This window comes from Ambystoma mexicanum, chromosome 7p (assembly GCF_040938575.1).
Source record: "Ambystoma mexicanum isolate Mex_15411 chromosome 7p, UKY_AmexF1_1, whole genome shotgun sequence".
Lineage (NCBI taxonomy): Eukaryota > Metazoa > Chordata > Amphibia > Caudata > Ambystomatidae > Ambystoma > Ambystoma mexicanum.
Genome location: NC_090939.1, coordinates 470,125,813 through 470,149,168, shown reverse-complemented (window position 1 = coordinate 470,149,168; position 23,356 = coordinate 470,125,813). Strand labels below are relative to the sequence as shown.

Here is a 23,356-nt window from a genome sequence, read left to right as displayed (position 1 = left end):
GGTTTGTATCAGTTTACCGTGCTACCCTTTGGGTTACATGGGGCACCTGCAACCTTTCAGCGGCTAATGAACCATGTTATAAAAGGTCATGAACAATATATCGGCGCATACCTTGATGACATCATAGTCTATAGCAATACCTGGACAGAACACCTACAACATATTGATAAAATACTGGAAACCTTGGAAGAGGCAGGATTACATATAAATCCCAAGAAAACTCATGTGGCAACCTTTCATACGAAGTATTTGGGGTGCTATGTCGGACAAGGGATCATCAGACCCCAGGAGGAAAAGATCAAGGCAATCAGACAGTTAAAGTTCCCAGAAACACCAAAGCAACTAAGAGCTTTTTTGGGATTCGTCGGATATTACAGAAGATTTATACCACATTTTTCCACATTAGCGGCGCCATTAACAGATCTGTTAAGAAAGAGTTCATCAGTGAAGAAAATTTGGAAGACTACAGAAACATTGCAGGCCTTCGAATCTCTAAAAGAGGCGTTAACCGAGAGGGCCGTGTTACACTGCCCTGACTTTAGCGCTCCATTTTACCTTCACACGGATGCCTCAGATACAGATATAGGAGCAGTGCTATTCCAGAATCAAGGAGAGGAGGAGAGACCAATACTATTCATCAGTCGGAAATTACTACCCCACGAGCTGAGTTATCCAACAATAGAGAAGGAATGTTTGGCAGTAAAATGGGCCATTGACGTTTTAAGATATTATCTGTTGGGGCGAGAATTCACATTAGTGACCGACCATGCTCCGTTAGTTTGGCTGGCTCGCAACAAAGATTCAAATCAGAGAATAGTTGGGTGGTTTCTTTCTCTCCAGCCCTTCTCTTTTAAAACCATACATAAACCTGGGAAGTTATTAACCCAAGCGGATTACCTGTCTCAAGCAGAAACCCTTCCCGAGCGTAAAGGCTTAGTAGAGGGGGTGTGACAATGCTGGGTTGATTATTACATCTAAATCATACCTTTACTGTATGATAGGGGAGCACCATAACAAATCCCAGATGGAACCAGGAAGTAGTTTGTGTATGTACTTTCCTCTAACGAGGTGTATGTTTTTGGTTTCCTAGGAAACGAAGGGTGATGACGAGGAGGGGGAACCCAACGGTTACAGCTGGGCATACTGAGCAGCTGGAAGATGAGGGCCGCTGTTGGGCTGTTGTTGTGCCGTTGCACATCCGTTGACACTGAAGTTCATGTTTTAAAAAGGAAAAAGGAGTTAATGTTAGCAGTCGGGTGAGGCCGCTGAGAGAAACGAAGCGAACAGCGCTGTTACGCTCCAAGAGGTGGTGAGGAGAAGGCAACCGTTGTCGCGAGTCCCGAAGGGGAAGAAGATACGCACCTGACTCGCACGGAGGCTGTTATCGAGGTGAGCGAGTGAAACCGGGGAGCAGAGACGACATCCGAAGTAAGAACGGGGTGTGCTGAAACCCCGTCGCTGCAAAGAGGGAAAACCCGATCTCAGGAGAGGCGACTAGAATCATTGGCAGTCGTCGGACGTAAGAGGGGAAATGAGCCATCTGCCGCGCCGCAGAGAACAGTAAAGTAATTCCTTCCGACGCTACTTAGAGGCGAAAGAGAGACGATGAGTGAGCCCTGGCGGAGTGGAGGTACGTGCCTGAATGAGATAGACCGAATTTAGCACCTGTGGAGAGAAAGGCTGACAGCACAGCCAGCGAGAGACGTTTTAGAGAAAGGTGAAAGTGAAAATTAATACTTAAGGAGTGAAAGACTTGACAGGAAGAGTGCCAAGCCAAAGAGGTGGTCCCAGATATCCTGTTAACTAAGAAGAAAGTGTAGAAATAAACAACAACATCTAGATGATGAGGATAAGAGCGACCAAACACCTTAAAGCCTGAACATTTTCTTTGTCATAGTAGAAAAGAGTAGAAAGATTAGAATTCCTTATTAAGAAAGATTAAGAGAAGAAAGAAAGGTAAAGACAAGTGAAGTACCAAATATACTTTAAAGACAGCTGGGAACCAAATACCAAGCAAGTGAAGAACTAGAACTATTCATTGAGAAGAAATACGACAAAAGAGTCAAGAGAGAGAGAGAGAGCACAATTTGAAGGAACAATCTTACCCTAAGAACTTACCTGTTTGCAACAAGCTTGATACCACGCTGACGAGTTAGGTCCTGAAATTCCGGGAAAGCTGAAGAAGACGTATCCTTTTTTTTCCAAGTTACCTAAGAAACGGAAACCCCCCCCCATATTTATGAACAATAAAATAATTGGACTCTACTTTAGTCCAAACAAACTACTTATTGGCTAAGATCTCGTTTTTTTTTTTTAACACAACACGTGTAGAATATCACAGGGGCGCTGTGGCATTTCTGACTTGGATGAAATGACTACTTTCACTTTTTTTCAAACTTTTATAAACCTGCCATAACTTTGCTGGTGTTGAAATTATATATATATATATATATATATATATATATATATATATATATATACACACATACATTTGTGTTTCAGTTCGTTCAGGAGCAAGTACCATGGGTATAAAGAACTATTCCTATTTGCCAGTGGTCATGTGTCATTTAAAGAAAGAGAAGTACCGGCATCAATCGAATCGTATGATGCTTTTAATGGGAATGCTTTTAATGGGTACTGCCATAGGGGAAAGCTTGCGAGACGTAACAGCAATAGTTTGTGTTAACACATGCTTTATGGCAATGATTAAGGAAATCACACTCAAGTTGAAATATCTTTGGGTTGCCTTTTAGATGTTGGGACAACTCTAGTAGTTAGTGGACGCCCCCAGATGGAACGCTGCTTCCCAGATAAGGATGGAGATCAGGGCTAGAGCAGAGCTGCTGGAAAATGTCTGTGCACTCTCGAATAAAGCTGGACTGCCCCTAGAGGTGGACTGGGAACCAAAAGAGGCATAGCTCTCAACTATTTGTGTCGCAAAGGCAGGTGAAAACACCCAATTTTATTTTTGGTGGGTGAGAAGCCCATTGAAATGAATGGGCGGGCAGGTGGCTTGGCGGGTGAGACTGCTGTTTACAAGGCGGGTGACACCCGCCAAAAGCGTGTGAGTTGAGAGCTATGGAAGAGGCCTTAGAAATAATTTTCAAAGTGGCCCTATTTTACACATTTTCAGCAAGTCCAACCCTTTTCCTATTAGAACATTTGAAATTGAAATAGGTTACCACACAAAATAGCCTATCTACCTACCGGGAAATCTCCAGAGTCCCTATACGCCAGTCCACCCCGGACTGCCCCTTTACAGATATAATCCCAGATATTATCATACCAATAAGGGCAGGTTGGCTGGATAGGAGCAGGTTCTCTATACAGAAAGCTGCATTTAAGCACTTCAATACAGAAAGCTGCACTTTGATAAGCACTTCAAAAAGAAACAGTCTAATTAATGAAAGACTTATAACGTTGCTGCATCTCTACGGTGTGTAGTAGAAAAGGAACTCTTCCAGCTGGGGAGGACATCGCAGCTGAACCCAATTTTTATTCCAGCAAAAAATGTGGGTTGCATTGAGGAAATAACACGAAGGGAAGAATGAAACATGCATCAAACTCAGTCTGCCACCTCGGCTATACATGAGAACACAAAATAGCAAGGTCCTGGGGCGATCGGTTTGGGGTGAGCTGGGGTACAAATATTTTAAAAAAACAATGGGCAAAAAAACGGATCCTTTAAGAGTACAACCTATGCCAAAATTGCTTCTGTGACATGCTCAAATGCCATCGTGTGTAGTTACTAGTTATCACCAACAATTAAGCTTTTGAAACAAAACTATGGGCCTCTTTTTGAGTTTGAAACTTGTTCCCGGTTACTGCCATGGCAACATATGTACCACCTTAAAACATCTAGTAAATCCTCCAGATTCGGAGTTGTTGTACCCCCTTTCTGGAGTGCCGCTGGCCTCCAGTGGGGTTTATATACCCCCATTTTTTCTCAGCCATATGCACGCAGACCCGAATTCTGTGACAGAAGAAGGGAGGCGTCAGACGACGCAACACCGCTTACCTGGAATCCCTTTCACCATAAAAGGGGAGTCTCACTACTGCCGCGCAAGCAAGTGGTGTTTCAGCGGGTCACGTGGTAGCGAGGCGGCCAGGGTGTCTGCGTATCCGCGTGCGTGCGGCGATTCCAGGCCTGCATACCTGAAGCCTTGTGACTGCGCTGGCCAGCTACGCAGGCACCAGCTGACGGTCACTTGACTTCCAGCCCCACTATTTACTAAACGGCTCTGGCAACAGGGACGCTCTGCGCGTTTGAAGGGACATTCCTCCTCCGAGTGGCCTTTCTCGAGCTTCCCAGCCGGAGAGTACTAGTATGAGCTGGCCTGGGGAGGCGCGCGGCGCCCCTCGACACGAGCACCCTATAGGCAAAGCCACTGCGGCAGCCTTCACGACAGACTCCAACTAGTTTCTAGGAACTAGATGTGCGATTAGGTTAGAATTACCTTTGAGCCTTTCTCATCTTGCACGTGCCTCTAGGAACCCTCACACGGCTTCACATGACGACAGGGAGTCTCCGGCTGACACGCGACCTGTAAGTACGAACAAAATATCTATTTTTATTACATATCACAACGTACTAATGACGCACGTTAAACACATGTGGAATTCATTTTTTACTGAGAACTTGTGAGTGGGAATTTCAGCGTGTACCCTTTACGAATAGATCATACACACTACAGAAGACAAAATAAATACATATTTTAAAGCAAAAGTAATGGGGTTCCTGGAGATCACCTTGATGACATCCTGCTAACATTAAATCCTATAACTGTCTGCAGCAGTCATTATACTGGATACTGGATTACTAGTGCTAGGCTACATGCACCGTGGCATGCACCACCGCGCCACAAAAAAACCTGCCCCCCACACTACCCATAATTCATGCAGAAACGCACCATCTTAATTCCGCGATGTATGGATACAGTACCCCAAACATACCAAATCAGGAGAGTGCATGGAAATGGGGCATTAAAAGGCAGGGCGCTGCAGTTGAAATAACATTATCGCCAGAGATGCTTGCCACATCCTAATTAAATACGTCAATTTGGGTACCTTACGTTCACATCCTTCCCAAACTACCCAGGACCGCCTAGAATTCTTCTAAGAGAAACAAAGCATCTTAGTTTTCCGTCTTCACCTCATAAGGCTGCTTAACTGAAACGCTATTTTCAAGGACTTTAGCGAGGAAGTGAGAACCAGTGTCTCTAGCACTGCCTGCCTGCCCTGATCTGGTGGGCACCTACACAATAGAACACACCTCTGTCCCTCATACCATCCATCCGACCTTCCACTCGCGCACCTATGAAGGCCACACATGCAGACGGGAGCTACACAATTTCCAAATAATATAGCATACATTGTGTCCAATCCTTTTCCACAAAACACCTTTCCTGTCCGGCACCAATATTCAGGTTGAGCTAAGTGGGCATGTGGCGTCTGCTGGATTAACACAGATACTCACACGCCACTCACTGCTTGTGGCATAATCGAGCTAGAGTCGCCCTGTCGGGTTAACAGTGGCATTTGAACTGTAGAGCATTATCTTGTAGACGACCCGGTGGTGATGTGAATGTCATCTTCATGGGGTACACCAAGGAATCTGCAAAGATTGTGTGCAGTTGTATTGGTATTTCAGAATTAACATGTTTAAGACCGACCACACACACACACACTAACACACACACTGCACACTCATAAGTATCTTTTGTGGTCTGCTGTAGAACCGGTCAGTGTCAAACTTACAATTCCTGGCACAGATCCTTACTTTGAATGTCAATTGAAAGCCTACTCCAAGCACTGTTTAAAGAATTTCTCCATATGACTTTGCAATAACATTAATGTACTTCCCTTTAACGCAACAGCCCAGTAGGCGGCAGATGTTCGGCAACCCTGTAACAGCCGTACCACCGCTTGATATCCCGGTGCCACCAGGATATCAGAAGGCAGTGGTACCGGTTACTCTGATCGGACTCCATGGAAATGGGGAAATGGAAGCACTGGCATTGTTTCTAACGGTGCTGGTGTTTCCATGACGACCATGCCAGGAGTGACCTGAAAACCTGTTAGGTCAGGCCTGCCGGGGGATCCGTGGAACCTACCGGCATCATTTTTGTATGGTGGTCCGGAAAGGGTGCCAGTACATTGGGTGCCGGTACGTTGCTACCGACACACTTATTTCCGGATCGCCATACTCAGAACGTGTCGGTACATTGTATGCGGCTTGCTGTGCCAGAGCACTCTTGTCGCAAATGCATCAGTACACTTTTCAATGGCACGTTGGTGCTGTGGCTTCCTGTAACCTTGTCTGCAGGGGCTACGGGCACACAAGCCTAGGCAACCGAAGGGGAAGGAGCTACAGCCACCGGGTATGAAGGCAGCCCTTGGGTCTCTCCTCCACCAAACAGAGATCGGTGAAAGTGTAAGAAGGCTTGAACGTGTCCACCCCAAATGCCTAAAAGAGAATAGATACGAAAGCATACACAAAACTGTAATCAATCGATTTACAATGTGGCCATTAATGAGATATATAGATCAGCATTTTCAGCTTTCAAGTTGAGTGAATACTTCCGGGGCCTGGGGGCTAGAAGGCTGGGGATGGATCCCTGTGTGCGGAACTCGGACCGCTGAGATTAGAATTCACACCGGGCCTCTGCCAGACTGCGTTTTTATAAAGCATTTTTTTTTTTTTACAGTTGCCTCCCAGTAGGAAGGCAGCTTCAGGACGCAGGGTCGCAGTGGCGTCCTGAAACAACCCCAGTCTCCTCTCCGAACGCCTCCTACCCAAGTGAGGAAGAAGAACTCCACATAAGCAGGTCCAGAATAAGAGCGTGCAGGGCCGCAGCGGTGTCCTGCGATACATGCTTCGCTGCCTCGCAAGAGGAATCCAAGCTCCCAGTAGCCCCACAGGCGTGATCTCAACACAGGCAGATGATGGAGCCTGCTGATGTGCGTGGCAATTACCCCTCACCCTCCCAAGGACAGAGACTGAGCTAAAGACGTAGGGCACAACTGCACCACTAGCCAACAGCAATTACCACTGTGATGCAACAGCTCACAGTAATGATCAACTACCAGACCTTCACGTGGCTGCTGACCTGCTGACCTCATCGCCACCCGCTCCTCTCTATATGCAATTTACTCCAGCCATCCTATGGTACACATTTGAGACCCAATTACCCCACACTAGACATTTCACATCTTTTCCCAGTCCACTGAGCTCCTCCACAGAATAATCCATATGATCCCTCCAACTGAGATCCATCTTCTTTTCCTGTGACAAAAGTATCATAATGACCAATCTCTGGTGACAGTGACTAAACAATCACCTTTAGTCAATACCCCCCCGCCCCCAACTGCATGTCACGAATCCACCAAATCTCTCCTCTGACATACATCTCCTGTAGCTGCTTTCGAGCCCTATTCCTTCACCTGAAGCATGCCAGGCGCCACCTTTCTGCCTTTGAAATGTCAGGTCTCTCGGCACCAAGGACACAATCATTGGCCAATTAAACTACAGTCCTCTCCCACCGCACGTTTGCACTTAAACAGAAACTTAGATCCTACTTGTTATGAAAGCCATGACAACTACCCTGGCCCTACGATCAGAATCATCATCTACTTATACCACTGCAACCTTTATCAGCATCTTCCTCTAGCATGTCCCTAGCCCAACCGCGACATTCTTTAACAAGGACTCCATAATGCCTCCCATTTCATCGTCTCGTCCTAATAGAAGTACACTCCAGAGCTCCAGATCGCAAACCCAAGGTCTACTTCCTGTCCATGTACTGCAGTAGCAATCAGCAAGATGTGCTTTTTCAATGTATATCTATCCAATGTTCTCCTCTCACGATCAACCACTCTCCCTGCTCCCACTTCCACAAGATATTGCATGCTTCACACACTATCCCCCCACTGATTGTATCAAAATACAAATGCACTCTGGAATCCATCCCACCGCATCCACACAATGAGCCCTATACATCAGCCCTAGTGTTCCCAACCTATCCCTTGTTGACTTTCAAATCAATGAACGACCAACTTTGCTACACATTCATCACATCCCTTTTCGCACCTCCACTCCTTTCACTCCAACCCAGCACTGGCTCACTGCCACCATGTGTGCCCTAGACACGCACATGTGTACACTTTTGAACATGATGAAAACCCTGCACTCCTGAAAGTCCAAACTGTCCATCATGCATTCACTTCCGCCGTTGATCTGGTTTAGCTTACCTATATACAATATCACATGCGGTTTTACTACATCTGCTCGCACCCTCATCAAGGATCTAGGACGCAACAATCTCTCTTTGGTCCCAAAGACTATCTAAGACAGCAAGCGATTGCTCCTCTACATTCCAGTCCATGAGAGCATCCCTAGCATCCCTTCTTGTCACTCCTCCCCCTCCCTCCATGTTGCCTCCCTACCATTATCCCCACTTGACCCCATCAAACCCACTTTGAGGAATTTGACCATCCACACATTGTGTGCGAGTGCGCTCGCTAAAGCTTTTTTGAAATTTTAAATGCAAGTGAAGATGGTAGATCAACCTCCAGAAAATGTGTCGGGCTAAACTGCACACATTTTCCTATGCTCACTGCACAACATACACATAGACCTGTTTAATCGGTGTAGACACGGCCTACAGGCATAGTCCCCCCTGTCATATTTAGTTGGGATATCACAGCCAGAAGTGCACCATGCCATCTCAGAAGGGGGAGGGCCAAACATTCCTCCTGTCATGGCCAGCCTAATTAACTAACAAAGGCTCCATGGATCTGGCATGTCCTTTTATTGAGCCCTATACCTGGTGGCAACATTCACATACTAATCAGAGTTTAATTCAAAAGTGACCACATCGGCCTGGTTGCAGAGGCTAACAAAAGAAACAGGAAACCCTTTCATAATGCACTGCATCATCCTGATGCCAGCTTGAGCCCTCTGTATTGATTGACAGTGAAATGTCATGTCTGGGACTGTGTGTTTACAGTAGTCATCCCTGCAGGGAGACCCCATTCAGAATGTACCAGTATGTGGATTGACAGAGCCAGAAAGTCTGATCTTGCCGCAGCTTCATGGCAGACCTGCCGCTTTAATCAGGAACTACAGAGAGCTCCATTACCCAGAGGGACCCTTTGATCCACAACAGACAGAAAATGGGTGGGGCTTAGTATCATATGTTTCACCCCTTTATCTTTTCTGTTGCAAAGCACTCTTAATATTACATCACGCATATAGGAGATTGTTGTTGGGGACCCAGGATTGGTTCATTAAGGTCAGCTTAGCCTACACCAATCCCTGTGATCCATTTACATTTAAAGGGGGCTCAGCCCCTCTTTTTGCACATCATCTGAAGGCTTCACCAGAAGAATAAAGAAGAGCTCAGCATTGGGCCCTTGCTGAAGGTACAGTCTGTCTTACATCTTCCACAACTGAAGGAAGGCCAGGACCTCCAACAGGGAAGCAAGATCCATCCCTTAAACATCTCCCAGGGAACAGATGGAGATACCGAATCCAGAGGACCCTCCAGCAGCTGCAGAACCGGTACCCAGACAGCACACAGCATGTCCTGCTAAGCTCTGCAGAAAGCTTTATAGGTGGGAAGTGCCAGAGAGTCCCTGAACCAAATCAAGGCAGCTGCCTGCAACACTCTCCTCAACTTTGGGCTGCCTGCCTTAAAGGATGACACAAGCCCAGTGAAGAAGCTAGGAGGAGTGCATCGACAAGCATCTATTGACGTCTGCCTTAAAGGAAATTTTTGAGCCAATTGAGCCCATCGAGCTGCAACCGACTGCACCACTGACCGTTGCTACGACCAGTGCTTCAGAACCGCCAACCAGCACTGAGGCAACCATTCCTCCCCACAAGCAGCCATGTAGGCCAGACTGCAGTCGTCCATCCAGCTTTGCTTGCCAAACTTTCTGCCGCCTGATACCCGCTGATGTCACCCGTCTTGAACTCTGTCGCAGAAGCTACAAAGCGCCCTGAAACAGACTTCGCTATCGAGCACCAAAAACACCTACAGCACAAGGTACATTGTGGTTGTGTCCCCCTGGTCCTTCTCCAAAGGCTCCTATTGACATTTTACAACCCATTGCTTCATTTGTGTTGAAACCCCAAGTATCCTTGAACTATTGCGATTAATTACTATACCGACTACCCTCCTGTCAGTATCAAGAGTGCATCCCATTTCCTTCTTCAAAACGGTCTGGCACCTGCATTCCTCTACAGGGTGGATTGTATTTTGTAGTGTGCTAGAACTGTCTGTTTTGGTAATAATAAAGTAGATTTTTTTTATACAACCTTGACTGGATAGACCTTTTATCAATGGCTAATAAATGTACTTTTGCTATGTCGCAACTAACCAACGATCCACTAGATTTTGTAGGTAAGCCTGCCGTTCCGTCCATGTTACCGATATTGGACAAGGAGCTTTATAATTTGCTTATGTTTCCAATCTGTTTGGATCCCTTCTGGTGTACTAGAGGTGTGGGGCTGATTCATGGTTTAGAAACCAATATTCATCTGTGGACCCCTGGTGCCCTGGAAGTTGATTTGCCACACTCGCACCTATCCAGGTCTAGCAAAGCTCCTTTTCAGCCACTATAACTCCCCATATTATTGACCATTACTTACCCCCCACTAAATTGCATAATGTTATAACATGGATTTTCAATCATTAACTATACTATTTACGCTCACCTATTTGACCCATTTCAGGTCTGCAGTTTTCTCTCACTTGTAAATACCCCTACCGAATCATCAATCATGAATAACCATTGCCTAGTTCCTCCCTCCCCTCTCCAAATTCGCCAAAAGGCACTACACTTTGCCAAGCATACTTTAACAGAATGGGGTTGCTGGTAGAGAGGTCCTGACCTCTCCACCAGCAACCTCAGCAATGCTGAGACGACTGTGTCTCAAACCATGTATCTCTACGGAAGAGAGGCAAAAACTTATCCTATACACAGAATAGATACATAGTTCAGGTAAACTACAAAAAAATAGATCACAAACGTTAAGTGGCACTAACATCGGCTACAATTTGCTCGTAAAGTAAGTGTTGCTTGTGTCGTGGGTCCATAGTCGTGCCACGTAGCATATTTTATCTTGTTTACCTGATGCATGTATAGGCTATTTTGAATAGACCAGGATTTTAAGTAATCTATTGGTCAGTCTCCTTTATGAAATGCTATAATGTGTCGCATTTCAGGTCTGTAGGTCAAACCAGTATCGGCATCCTGGATAGAATACAGGGTATGAGAGCTGATGTATGGAAGCCAATATCCCCGTTTCACTAGTTAAAAACCGAGTCTATGGCGATAGCAATGGAAACACACACATATAAGTACAGTTAATGGGTTATTGTGCCAGCTTCCGAATCTGGCTATAGCCTACTCGTCAGACGTTTGAATCCCTGTGGCCCAACTCAGCCTTTCATCATTGGAAAGTCCACCTAACTGGGTAAACGGAACGCCCTTCGATTACTGCGCCAGAAATCGCACGTATCGGAGATCCATCTGCAACAGAAATTCATTCACTGCATACAACCTCCCTAGTGTACATTTGGAGAGTGGGGGGAAAACACCTTTCTGCAGACTACTCTATATTTGAGCACAACGAAGGAGCATAGGGGGTTTGCGCCAAGTGCTGAGACATCCGGTTGGTTGATGCCATTGCCTTTTGATGTATGCTTCGCCCAAGCCAAAGGGTCCTGCAGTATGTATAGTCAAAGCACGTGCTGCTGACACAGCTCTTGCTCTCATTAGGGGTGAGAGGAGCACTGATTCAGGCCTCAGACAGCCAAGAAGAGAGTTTTTAGTATGTGTCGATCAGCTAAGAGGAGCACTGTGGAAAAAGAAACCCTGGGGAGCTTAGCATTGTGCTGGGGGGAGGAAGGGGCAGGGGCGCCACCAAGGGGTTACCGGCCACCCTTATAAAAATGCTGCCCCCCTGATCCACCTGGCTCTTAGAGGAGTCCATGAACATGTGCACCCCAATGATCTCATTAGGCCACCCATAGGAAAAATGTCTTAGGGCGCCACTGGGAAGGGGTAGCCTGGCCTCCACTTCAGCATTCTGTGATATCGGATCATGTTCATCACCTCTCTTGGTGACATCATTCCCCTTGTTTTTACGAGCACCTATTTACAAATGAAGACAAAGGTGTATTGCTTTTCTCACCCCGACCCCTTGTACAGCAGTGAGTCTCCAGGCACTGCACCTTTACTTGAATGATGGCTAGGTTGTGCGTGAATGGTGTGAGAGAAGGTTCAGTCTGTTGGGAGACACTGGGGTAGCCTCAGGGACAGCAGGGATTCTGGCCCCTGCCCAGATCGCTTGATACATGCTGTTTGATGCCCTGACGGGCGTTGCCTGAAGGACAAACATACCAGCTGGCCACTCAGCACAGCACCTGAGCAAGTTTGAGTGAGGTATGAGGTGGCACTCAGCCTGAACACCTACATATTAAGGAAGTATAAATGGATACCTGGGATATTCATATCTGAAGCAGCCATTTCTCTGAACCAAAATCTCTTGCCTCCCATACCCCTTATCCCAGGGGTCTGCAACCCGCACAACTTCTGGCTACGCTGGCTGGGGATGAAGGAAGTTGTGGTCCAAAACATCAGGAGGGGTGCAGGTTGAGGATCCCCATCCTAACTTCCAGTAATGAGGGGCGTCTCTAGATTGCACCCTTCACTCCTATGCCAATGCCCAGTACTTGAGGATAAAATATCTATTTGAGAGCAAGAAATAAAAACAGCCAATCTGACAGTGGCGATGTTAGAACGGGATATAGGACTGGACTGCAGTCATCGAGCCACAGGGAGGACGTTTAGTTCTAAGGCCTCTCCCGTGTGTGTCGATGACTTCTAATGCCTTTTGTCTTTCCAGAAGCCCACCTTGCTACGCTATGCTATGATCTGCTATATTTGGCTTCAAGTTTGTCTGCCGATCAAGGTCTCGCATACCAACCAAGCCACCCACACATGGCAACTGATCACCCTTCATAACAGACATCAAAACACAAAAAAAAAAATGCTACCCCTTGGGACACTGCATCCTAGCACCACAGGTACATGTGGTGCCCCTTCGGACACAAATGCCTCTACGCTCTTGACAGAGTAAATATATAAATGGACCGGCACTCAGAGCTCAGGATGCTTCAACACAACGGCAAAGCTATTTTGCATTTCCCTTCTCCCCCCACTAACCTCACCTTCAAATCTGGCAGAGCGCCCAAGACCATGCAAATGGCAGTGGGGTGCGGGATAACTCCCAATAGCAAAACTTGCCAAAGACTTTGATCAGTACCGATCAAGCTGGAATACTTTACCAGCCTCCTTCCTGTTCTCCCACACTACACCTCTCTACCCCCAAGTCCACCTTAAGATCACTGATCAATATCCGCCGGGCTGACACACAGGACTCAACAGTGTACAGTACAAACTCCTCATTAGTCTTAAAATCAGCCTATTCTTGGCCACATGTCCTGCTAAATCCAACGCCCTGTGCACTTCTTGCTATGTCTTCCGCTTGCAAACGCAAAACCACCTGACCACCCTCAAGCTCTTCTATGCCACCTCCATATTCAGGCCTTTGGGAATTCTGGAATCTCCAGTCACTGGAATGTTCTTACCGGGACTTTAGAGAATCTTCCGTCCGGCACCATGAAAAACGTCCTCTGACTTGAAGATATATACCGGCTGTGCCAGGCAAAAGTGCCACATGGACTGCTATGTAGAGGTTATAGTGATTACTGCCTCTGTCACCACGCCCCTGTGCCTCCATCATCATTGTTTATGCGGGATTTCTGGTCAAACTTCTGGCCAATTAAATAAACCCAAACAGTATTTATAGCGGGCTTTCAATAGCACCGAGACAATAACACAACTATGCAACCAACAGAAGTGCTCAGCACACGAAGCATTGTAGCCCCGGCGCTGGGTGCTTGTAGCTCATGCAATCGCTCTTAAAGTTCATATTGAAACGGGAAACCAGTTTTCAAATCCCACGTCACCCGTAAGTTTACGTTTTCTAAAAAAGCAACACAAATATTATGACCCAGAGGCTCAAAAAGAAACAAGGCCTTGCTTTCCAAATGCAGCATTTATATAAATGTAAATACATTCTCCTACTGTTGGTAGACCCCTGGGTTCTCCTGTAATGCGTGGGCCTCTGCATAGCTCATAATGACATGCTATAAGCTGGGCATTAAGCCGAAAGAAGTGGGGGACTCATTATCATACACAATGGGAAGTGGCGTCACCGGAAGTGAACCTATAAAGTGAAATGTAGGGTTCGGAATTGGGGGGAGCTGGGAGCTAATTAGCTCCTGCTTCTAGCATAGTGGAGCCTGGTTAGCTTGAAATCAACAGCTACATGGAGCTACTTTTGGCTCCTAAGGCTCATTGGTGCCTTACAAACATTTAAATGTGACATTAACTTTTGAGTATTTCATAATATTATTAAAGAAGAATTAGAACAATATACATTTAAACGCACTGGATCATACAAAATGGGACAAAGTTTAAGGGGCATCTCTTGTAGCTCCTAGTTCCCCGTGGTTGCTCCTGCCTACAGGGTGATGCCCGACACCCAGGAGCTGGTTTTAGCTCCTGCTCATCGAATCTCAATTTTGAACCCTGAAATGTCAGAATTTCTAGTCCAACTGGTCTTTCAAAAAAGTGCAAGAGACAAATAAGCATTCCCGTTTCAGAAGATTAATCAAGAACACCAGAAAAAGAACCGAAAAAGTAGATTTTTCTATAAAAGTTTCTATATAACGCTGCTGAATAACTATAAAGCGTGCCCCACACCCCACCACCTTCCCATCAGCGATGGCGTCGTACCCTTCTTTCAGTTGAAGGGAGAGAAAAACGATCCACGTTTTTTCGTTCCCTTTCTGAAAAGAAGCGGGGAACCCATGGGCCCTGGTTGAAAGTACTTCTCAACAGAGGCCTACAGCATGCATAATGTTGTCAATGAGTTACGATGCGGGTCACACAAAGCAACCCCGGCGCCCTGGGAAACAAAAGAAACGACTTACACAGCCATGACAGTTTTCCACACCACATGTATTCTCCAGGAATCTACTGCCTCTTTCATAGGGTATTAATCAAAAAGTGAGCTTTGGTCTCACGTGGCACCAATACAAGTCTACATTCAACCTTTAGTCAGAGGAAGACAGACTAGACCAGCCTACAGCCCACCCAGAAGGGACGCTGCAAGTTGTGCAGGTCCACAGAAGAAAACTGGTCATGGGGAGAAACAGGTTCTGGCTAAGAGACTGAATCTTTGCGTCGGCTCCATTTTCTGTACCCAGGCCCTTTTAACCAGGAGTCCAAACCATGCCCATATGTGCAAGGAAGGTACATACAGGAAGATACTCAATGCAAACAAGGACTACCAAAGTCTTCGGCAAAGCCCTTCAGCCATGTGTTTATATGTAGATGGCAATTCTTTCAAAGTACATGAATGCTCTCCAGGTCCCCACAATAGACAAGTGTCGAGAACACTGATGCGCTGCACACAGATAGGAGCAGGAATATGAGAGAACCGCCACGACACCTGAAGAGGAACCCTCTGTGATCGAAACACGTACGTTGAAAATTCATAATTCGACTGAAAATATTACATATAAATATGACTGAATGTTTTGAACAAATGATAGGGTTTACGTCTAAGAGTGTTATAGTGTTCCATTGAACGACAGCTGTGCCTGCTGTCCTCATTTGCAACAGTGCTGCCCTGGCCTTGTTCCAAACAGAACTAGCCTCAGGACTTCTCCATCAAATCAGCAAAAACAACTGTACAGCCAATGGACCAGCGCAGTGATGCAAGGCTTGACAGCAAGATGGCTAGCCTCTGAAGACTTAAGACATTTGTGGAAGATTTCTCATTGCTGACCAATACCATTTAAAAGCAGTTCTGGTAGATCATGTGTTCCCCTGCTCCAGAGATTCTGAAAATAATCGGGCACATGCATCCACGATCACGCAACAATCCCACACAACCTTAGGTACGAAATTAATTGACCCCTAATGCGGTAAAGCTCTGTGCAAGGCTAGTTGGGGTAAAGGGGAGGAAGGATAGCTCAGGGGAAACGTGTTTGTCTTGGAAGCAAGGCAACGGAAACACAGGTTCAAAACCTGATCCCGCGCTTAGAAACCACTCGCTCGTATTAAGCGTGTAATAAATAAACAACAAAATAAATAAATAAAAAATAGAGCGAACATCTAACCTGTACTCCTGGCTGAAGGCATGCCTACTACAAAAGTAGTCTTTATGTTAAAAGATTAAGCTAATGCCTTCGATTATGAACGGAACCAGGTTCCGGTTATAGTTCTGGGACCTAGTTCTGGGACCGTGATCCGCTCTCTCTCAGTGGGTCAATAAACATGCATAAACAGCAAACGTCGATCCCAAACTATTTTTTGGTCGGGTGCTAGAGACTGCAGGAGTACAGCCCACATAGCAGAGCATCCGTGATATAGTACTGACAAACCAATACATTGAAACCAGAGCCTTCATTACAAACATGGTGGTTGGGTATCTCTGGTCCAGATATGAAGTATTTTCGCGGTATTGCTGAGAACTTTTTTTTTAAGATGGCAAAGTTGCTCTGCAGCCACAAGTGGTAGGCAAAAGGGGAGTCTCGGCGGAGGGGGAAGGGGGTTGGACAAATTGCAGGAAGGACAGAGCATTCACTATGGGCACTTATGCTGAAGTGTCCCCATAAATTTGGATTCCCTTCTTGTGTTTGGATTTAGGATCAAACACTCCATCCTGAAAACGTTTCAGCTGCAAAAAGAGCCGTCCTTTTGTGCTCACTGAAGTCGTACCTTGTTGGCTTACCTACAGCATTATAAATAACATGTGGATAGTTTTTTCCACCTGTTTTTATAGGGCGAGTTTATTTGTATCCTCAACACATACTTCGCTGTGCTCGGTTTCTTCAGGGCTGGTGACTATTCACTGGTGCAAAGTGTCTTTGCACTGCCGACAAATGCCCCGATTCGGTTTATAGTGATTTATTCAACAGGCAAAGTCTCTAAATACAAGTTTCAAAACAAAAGCATCGAAAAAAGTGTCAAAGCATTTTTTTTATGGGGGGGTTTCCCCCCAAACCCGTTTTCATTTTAAAACGAACTTTTTTTCCTATATGCAACAACAATAAAACTTGTAACATGAAAAAAAATGCATTCGAAATGTTTTTTTTCGAAACTTTGTATTCAACATTTTTGTATTTAGAAACTATTTTTTCGAAAATATAACTGGATACGCCCCGATTCATGGAACAGTGCAAAGTGTATTTTTGCCTTGCAAAGTCACTTTGCACTGTAAAAATACACGTTGCTCCACTCCATGAATCATGGTTTGTGTCGGCAGTGCAAAGTCACATTGAACCGTGCAAAAAAATTCCATGATTCGGGCTCTATGTTTTCAAAGTAAATGTAAACCAATAACACCAGAGGGAAACAAAACAAAAACTATTCGTGTTCACCTACTCATTTGAACTTTTTGAGTGAGCGTAAAACCCAACCCAAAGGTCTTTTGGCGCTACAGCACAACGCTTGTGCAACCGGGCACCTGAGGAAGCATGTGCAACAAAACTCTCCCGATGGATTCCACCAGGAGCGCAGGAAGCACCTTTCGGCTGCACTTTCACGACAATGTTTCGATTGATTGCCACAGCCTTTTGGATTCACTTTTGAAGTAATGGTACTTGTGAAGTAGCGGCAACAGTCGCAGACCCAAAATAAGAGTTAAACAGGCACACCTTTTCATATGGGAACAGCAGGGAGGAAATCGGTCTTATTTGTGATCCGAAAAGACAAAAAGGTGTTGAATGACATGGGGGCCGTGATCATGCGCGAAACAACTTTTTCATTCGACTACCCTTTTTGAAAGTTTCTAAAGAGTTAAGTTTAAATCAATTAAAACAAAAAACATGGCTTGAATGACAACTCCACTGATCCCGATGTATAACGAACCTAACCAGGCAGCTCTATTCATTTTCCAGAACTATTAAATGCTATGCCACACGTCAAAAGTGGCAACCTGGTTGCGCTCAGCATGGAAATACGTACGCGCGAGAGGAAGCACACGCGCACTTTGCTGGCCGTTTCCACCCATTCATAAGGGAGAGGGGGCCTGGCAGAAAAGGAGAAGCGGGCACTAGTTCACAACCGTCAAGTCTTGACTGGGGCGCGCCAGAGCATGGCACGGTGGTTAAGGGCAACGAGCATGCCCCCGGCGAGGATTTCCTCAGTCAGTGCGGTTGCTCGCGGAGGGCCAGGGTCACTTTTTGCAGTTGATGTGGTTTTCCTTGTAGCTGCCTGCGACATGACTAAGCTGCCCGCCTCCACATTCCGAAATAGTTCACGGAAGCTCGGCATGGCGATGCGCGCCCTACACCCGCGCCACCAGGTAGCTACAACTCCATTCACGCGGTGCTCCCACACGGCCCTATAGCTACACGTGTGCGACATTCGTCTGTATCCGGCGGCAGCCGAGACGGGTATGGGGGCTGTTCTATAGGGATGGCCCCCCAGCGTTCCCATCCAGGCTGCTGTGAGGGCAGCCATGGAATGTGCCACAGGCTGGGACTCTGGACCATCCAGTCCACTCATTTCTTTGCCTACACCTGACCCAGAACGTATATGGTCTTCGGCTTTACGCTTGTTTATTGTATTGTTGACTGCCCCATGTCTTTAGTTTACCCTTTGGCTCCTGCACGGACACGGCTGCCGGGAGGCTTTTCTCTGCATTAATCGGCATTACTGTACAATGCAAACTTACAGTGGCGCGTCCCTTCTCGCACATGCGCATAATCTTGTACTGAAAAGATAGTCCGTCGTGTGTGTTTTTTATACCAATCTACACATTTACATATCTGCCCCATGGCATATCAAAGCACCGTAAGTTTGCAGTGATACTTGCACTGGTTTCCCAGCATGGTTTGGCATTTTCTCCAGTCCACCATAAGCATGTATGCAATCCCTAGAACCAGATAACACACAAAGGAGGACTCTGTTTGGTGTACATTAACCCAAAGTGTGCAGTACAAGTGCAGCAACTCACTAGCTCCCGAATGCCATTACTTCCAGTGGATGTACCCCTTGCTATGCATTCAAGAACTCCACCTTTATGTCATGCAACCAATTTGAGGTCATCCGTTAGGATAACCACCCAGTTTCGTGAATTTAAGGAACCTGCCATTCTGAGGGTTACACAACAGAACCTATGCGCGCAAACTGAACTACTTTGTGTAACTCGCGACATTGAGCCTTTGCATCTTGCAACATTTTCCTGCTTTTTGACACTTTGAAACAGAAGCTGGTGAATGAGTGAAGCAGGTCAGAATGGTCACTTGTGCTGTTGGCCAATTGGTGGAAAAATCAACAATTGCAACTATGCTGTTTATACAATAGAGAGCAGAGGAGAGCAATAGAATTAAATATTGAACCAGCAAAAAGTATTGTGTTCCAAAAGGATGCAAAGAGCTCTAAGTGATGTTAACCGCAGGGCATACCCTTAAGTATATGAAGACTGGGGTGGGCTGTATACACCCAGACCCCTTTTCACCTCACACCTCATTTTCACAATACCGGAGGGCAATCCCTGCTAATGGCGTCAGTGCATGTAGTTTGATGGCAAAGCCGTCAATAGCAAGATCACCCAAACTCCTGATGGTAATAGCAGACATAAAGATCAAATGATGGGAATTCCCAGAGCAAGAGATACAAATACCTAGGCTTGATATATTTTATTTATTGCGCGCATATGCACAAGTGTTTCAATGCGCGGCGAGGCGGGGAAAGGGGGACAAGACAACGATCGTACTAGGCCCAGTGATATTGGGATCGCGCAAGTGCAGGGGAGAGGAAAGGGGAGAAGTGCCGGGGGAGAAGTGCCGGGGGAAGGGGAAAACGAGCAAGTGCAGGACATAGGATCGAAAAAAACAAACAAAAAAACAAGAAATGCGGCCAGCAAGTGGCAGTGCAGGGGTTAAGTGCAGACAGCAGTGTTAGGTAGTGCGGGTAGGGGTGCTGTAGGGTTGCAGATACAGCCCCAAGTGCAGGGTTTGCCAGGAGGCCGTGCAGGTGTGCAACTGGGAGGGCAGGGACCTGGGCCCATGGTTCAGAGGGTAGCCAGGTAGTCAGTACAGTATCAGGTCAGGAGATCAGCAGGAGAGAGGAAGAGAGAAGGCGGAAGCAAAGAGAAAAGTCTTGAGCTGTTTCCGGAACCGGAGATGGTTCTGCTCAAGTTTCAGAGACGGAGGGAGGCTGTTCCAGAGGGAGGCGCCAGCCGAAGAGAGAGATCTGCCCCCAGCTCGTTGCTTGGAAAAGCGGCTGACCCTCAAGGAGTTGGAGGTGGAGGAGTGAAGAGCTCAAGTAGGAAGATACTTCACAAGAGAAAGCTGGAGGTATTTTGGTCCCAGGCCCCAGAAGGCCTTGTGGACAATGTAAAGGGTCTTGAACTTGATCCTTGCAGCCACTGGGAGCCAATGGAGAGATTTCAGTGCTGGAGAGATACGATCCCTGGGCTTGATGTCAAGAACAAGGCTCGCAGTCCTGTTCTGGATGAGTTGCAGAGGCTGGAGAGTAGAGGCGGGCAGATTTAAAAAGAAGCTGTTGCAATAGTCAAGCCTAGAGAGAACCAGATCTCTAAACACAGTGAGCTTCTGGGTGAAGGCGAGGAAAGGAAGAATACCTCTGAGGAGGTGCATTTGGTAGTTTGACTTCTTAGAGACATCGGAGATGTGGAGAGAAGGAGAGTTTGGAGTCGAAGATAACCTTCAGGTTCTTAGCCTCACAGGTTGGAGCAGGAAGAGGGCCAATGGAGGCTGGCCAGAGAGCGAAGGGAAAGGGGGGTGCAGGTGTGCCGATGAGGAGGCTCTCCGCCTTGCTGGCATTCAGGCAGAGATCATTGGCGGCGCACCATTCTTGGATTGCAGACAGACAATCCGGGATGAGAGAGGGAGAAGAGGTGGCAGAGGGAAGCCTGGAAACGAGCTGGGTGTCATCCGTATAGCACTAGAAGTTGGAGCAGAGAGCAGCAATGCTGTGGGCGAGAGGTGCCAGGTATTGGTTGAACAACCAGGGAGAAAGGTTAGACCCCTGAGGAACACCATGGCATACCATGGTCATATCAGATAAATGTATATACAAAAGACTACATTATTTTCAAAATCCTTTTTTACTAGGGCATAACCGCAAAGTACAATGAGATTATTGAACACGAGGAAGATGTGAGGCAAAGCTATCTAACACTATTAGCCTCTCATAAGGTGATGAAAACAGGGCCTCAGAACCCTAACTTCCAACACAAGTATCCATTCAGTGAGGTCTTGATAAAGGAAAAAAACAATTGAGAGCTGATTTGAAAATCATGATGAAGGCGCATACTCAAACAATGGGCAAAGACATTAAGCGTAGGAAAAAATGCTAAAAGGCTTGCATCTATTATGAGACCAAGAACAAGGCGAGATAATGCTCAAAGCCATCGGGCAAGCGAAGTCAAGTGATATTTGGACACTTAAATAAAACATGCTTCAGCCAGCAAGCCTGCTTAAGCACTGGAATATCTGAAGAACAATGGGCAGCACACTTCACAAATGTCTTCAAGGAAAATAGCAAAAAGCCTTTCATGAGAAATGACAAAAATCATAATGCTTGGTCAATGCACTTTGATGAAAATGAAATATGTGGGACAAAAAAAACGGAAATCCTCAAATGCAGCGGGCCCAGATGGCCCAACAAATAACATCTTTAAAAAAAATCCAGAGTTATGGAGTGAATTCATAATGACATTCTTTGAACAGGTAACCAAAGAGAGTAAGGTACCTGAGTCATGGACTACAGCAATAATTGAACTCATCTTTAAACAAGGACAAAAAGATGATCCGAAAAATTACAGACCCATAGCATTACTAGATGTTATAGGGAAAATATTTGCATCCAATCTCCAAAAGCGGCTTACAAAGCGGGCCAAGAATGCGAATATTCAGGATACAGGACAAACTGGGTTCACTAAAGGCGTAGGGACTGAACTAAATGCATTCATCTTGAATGCCTTAAAACTCCATACGATGAAAAGCAAAGGAAGCCTCCATCTCGCCTTCAATGATCTTCAGCAGGCTTTCGATACCATCGACAGAAACATACTGTGGAGGAAATTGGTGGCGTGGAAATACCCAGACGAGTTGATCCAAGCTATGAAAACCCTGTATACCAACATCACTATTCAAATAAGATTAAATAAGCAAGGAGTGCTGTCATCTAAGATTCTAACAGGGAGAGGTCAAACAGGGTGACCCACTGACTACAACATTGTTCAATTTATATCAGGCTGGTCTACCAGCAGTATTAAATAAGGTGAAGGATTTTCTGCCTAAAATCAATGGGCAGCAGATGGCATGGATTATGTATGCTGAGGATCTAGTGCCCATAGATCAAACCCAAATTGGCTTACAGCGCAAACTAGCGCTTCAAAAATACATGCAAGCAAATGCTCTTGTGATCAATACAATAAAAATCAAACATTCTATGCCTTTCACAAGGAAGAAGAGGAAACAAAAAATGCACTGTGTAAATGGAATATAGGGAACAAGATATCTAGGTATTCATTTTTCCAAACTACTAGGAGAAGCAACTTGGGTAAACAGGCTAAAATCAAAAATGAAAGCACTTGCAACTGAAGGATCCATCATACATGCTAGATCTGGAAAACCCAAGCTAGTTCCATTAATAACTTTAATACCCAGAGGTTTCTTAGCGCGGACCCGGGGATCAAACCTGTGGTGCTCTGTGAGGTCTTGCTTCCAAAGTGAGCACGTTCACTCTGAGCTATCCCCCCGAGACAATCACGAGACCTATGGAACACCTTGCCCAAAAACGTCCCATTACTCGCCATAAGATGCGAGTTAAGTCTGCAGTCATTGCAATTAATCTTACTATGGAAAAGCTTTAAACTATGGTAATGCAAAACTCTGCATCACCTTATAAGATTCTATGGCGAAAAGTTATCAGAGCATCCGTGGCCCTTAGGAAATTGGCAAAAGTTATGTATGGACACTTAACATATTTGGAAACAACGCCAGAGATGTTATTTAAGAATCCGGAAGCGTTCAAAACAAAAATGAAAAAAAGTGACTGGATAGAAATACAAAATTGTAGATTACAAATCCTTTGTGCTATTTCCTTTGGACCCACGGCCAATTAACAAATTGCCAAAATATCTAAAGACGTTCCCAAGTCCCTATCACAGGAATCAATAAGTTTAAAACTGAATTTATACTAACAAAATAGATTATGTACATGAGGAAAC

The 23,356-nt window shown here is 45.8% G+C and overlaps 1 long non-coding RNA gene across 1 annotated transcript in view; it reads right to left on the bottom strand.

Moving 5' to 3' along the window:
• LOC138526121 (uncharacterized) overlaps window positions 1–23,356 on the bottom strand; it is a 75,178-nt gene that overhangs the window by 36,498 nt on the left and 15,324 nt on the right. The window contains exon 2 of the long non-coding RNA XR_011283495.1: window positions 4,458–4,544. This is a non-coding gene — a long non-coding RNA (uncharacterized lncRNA). The remainder of the gene's footprint in view (window positions 1–4,457; window positions 4,545–23,356) is intronic.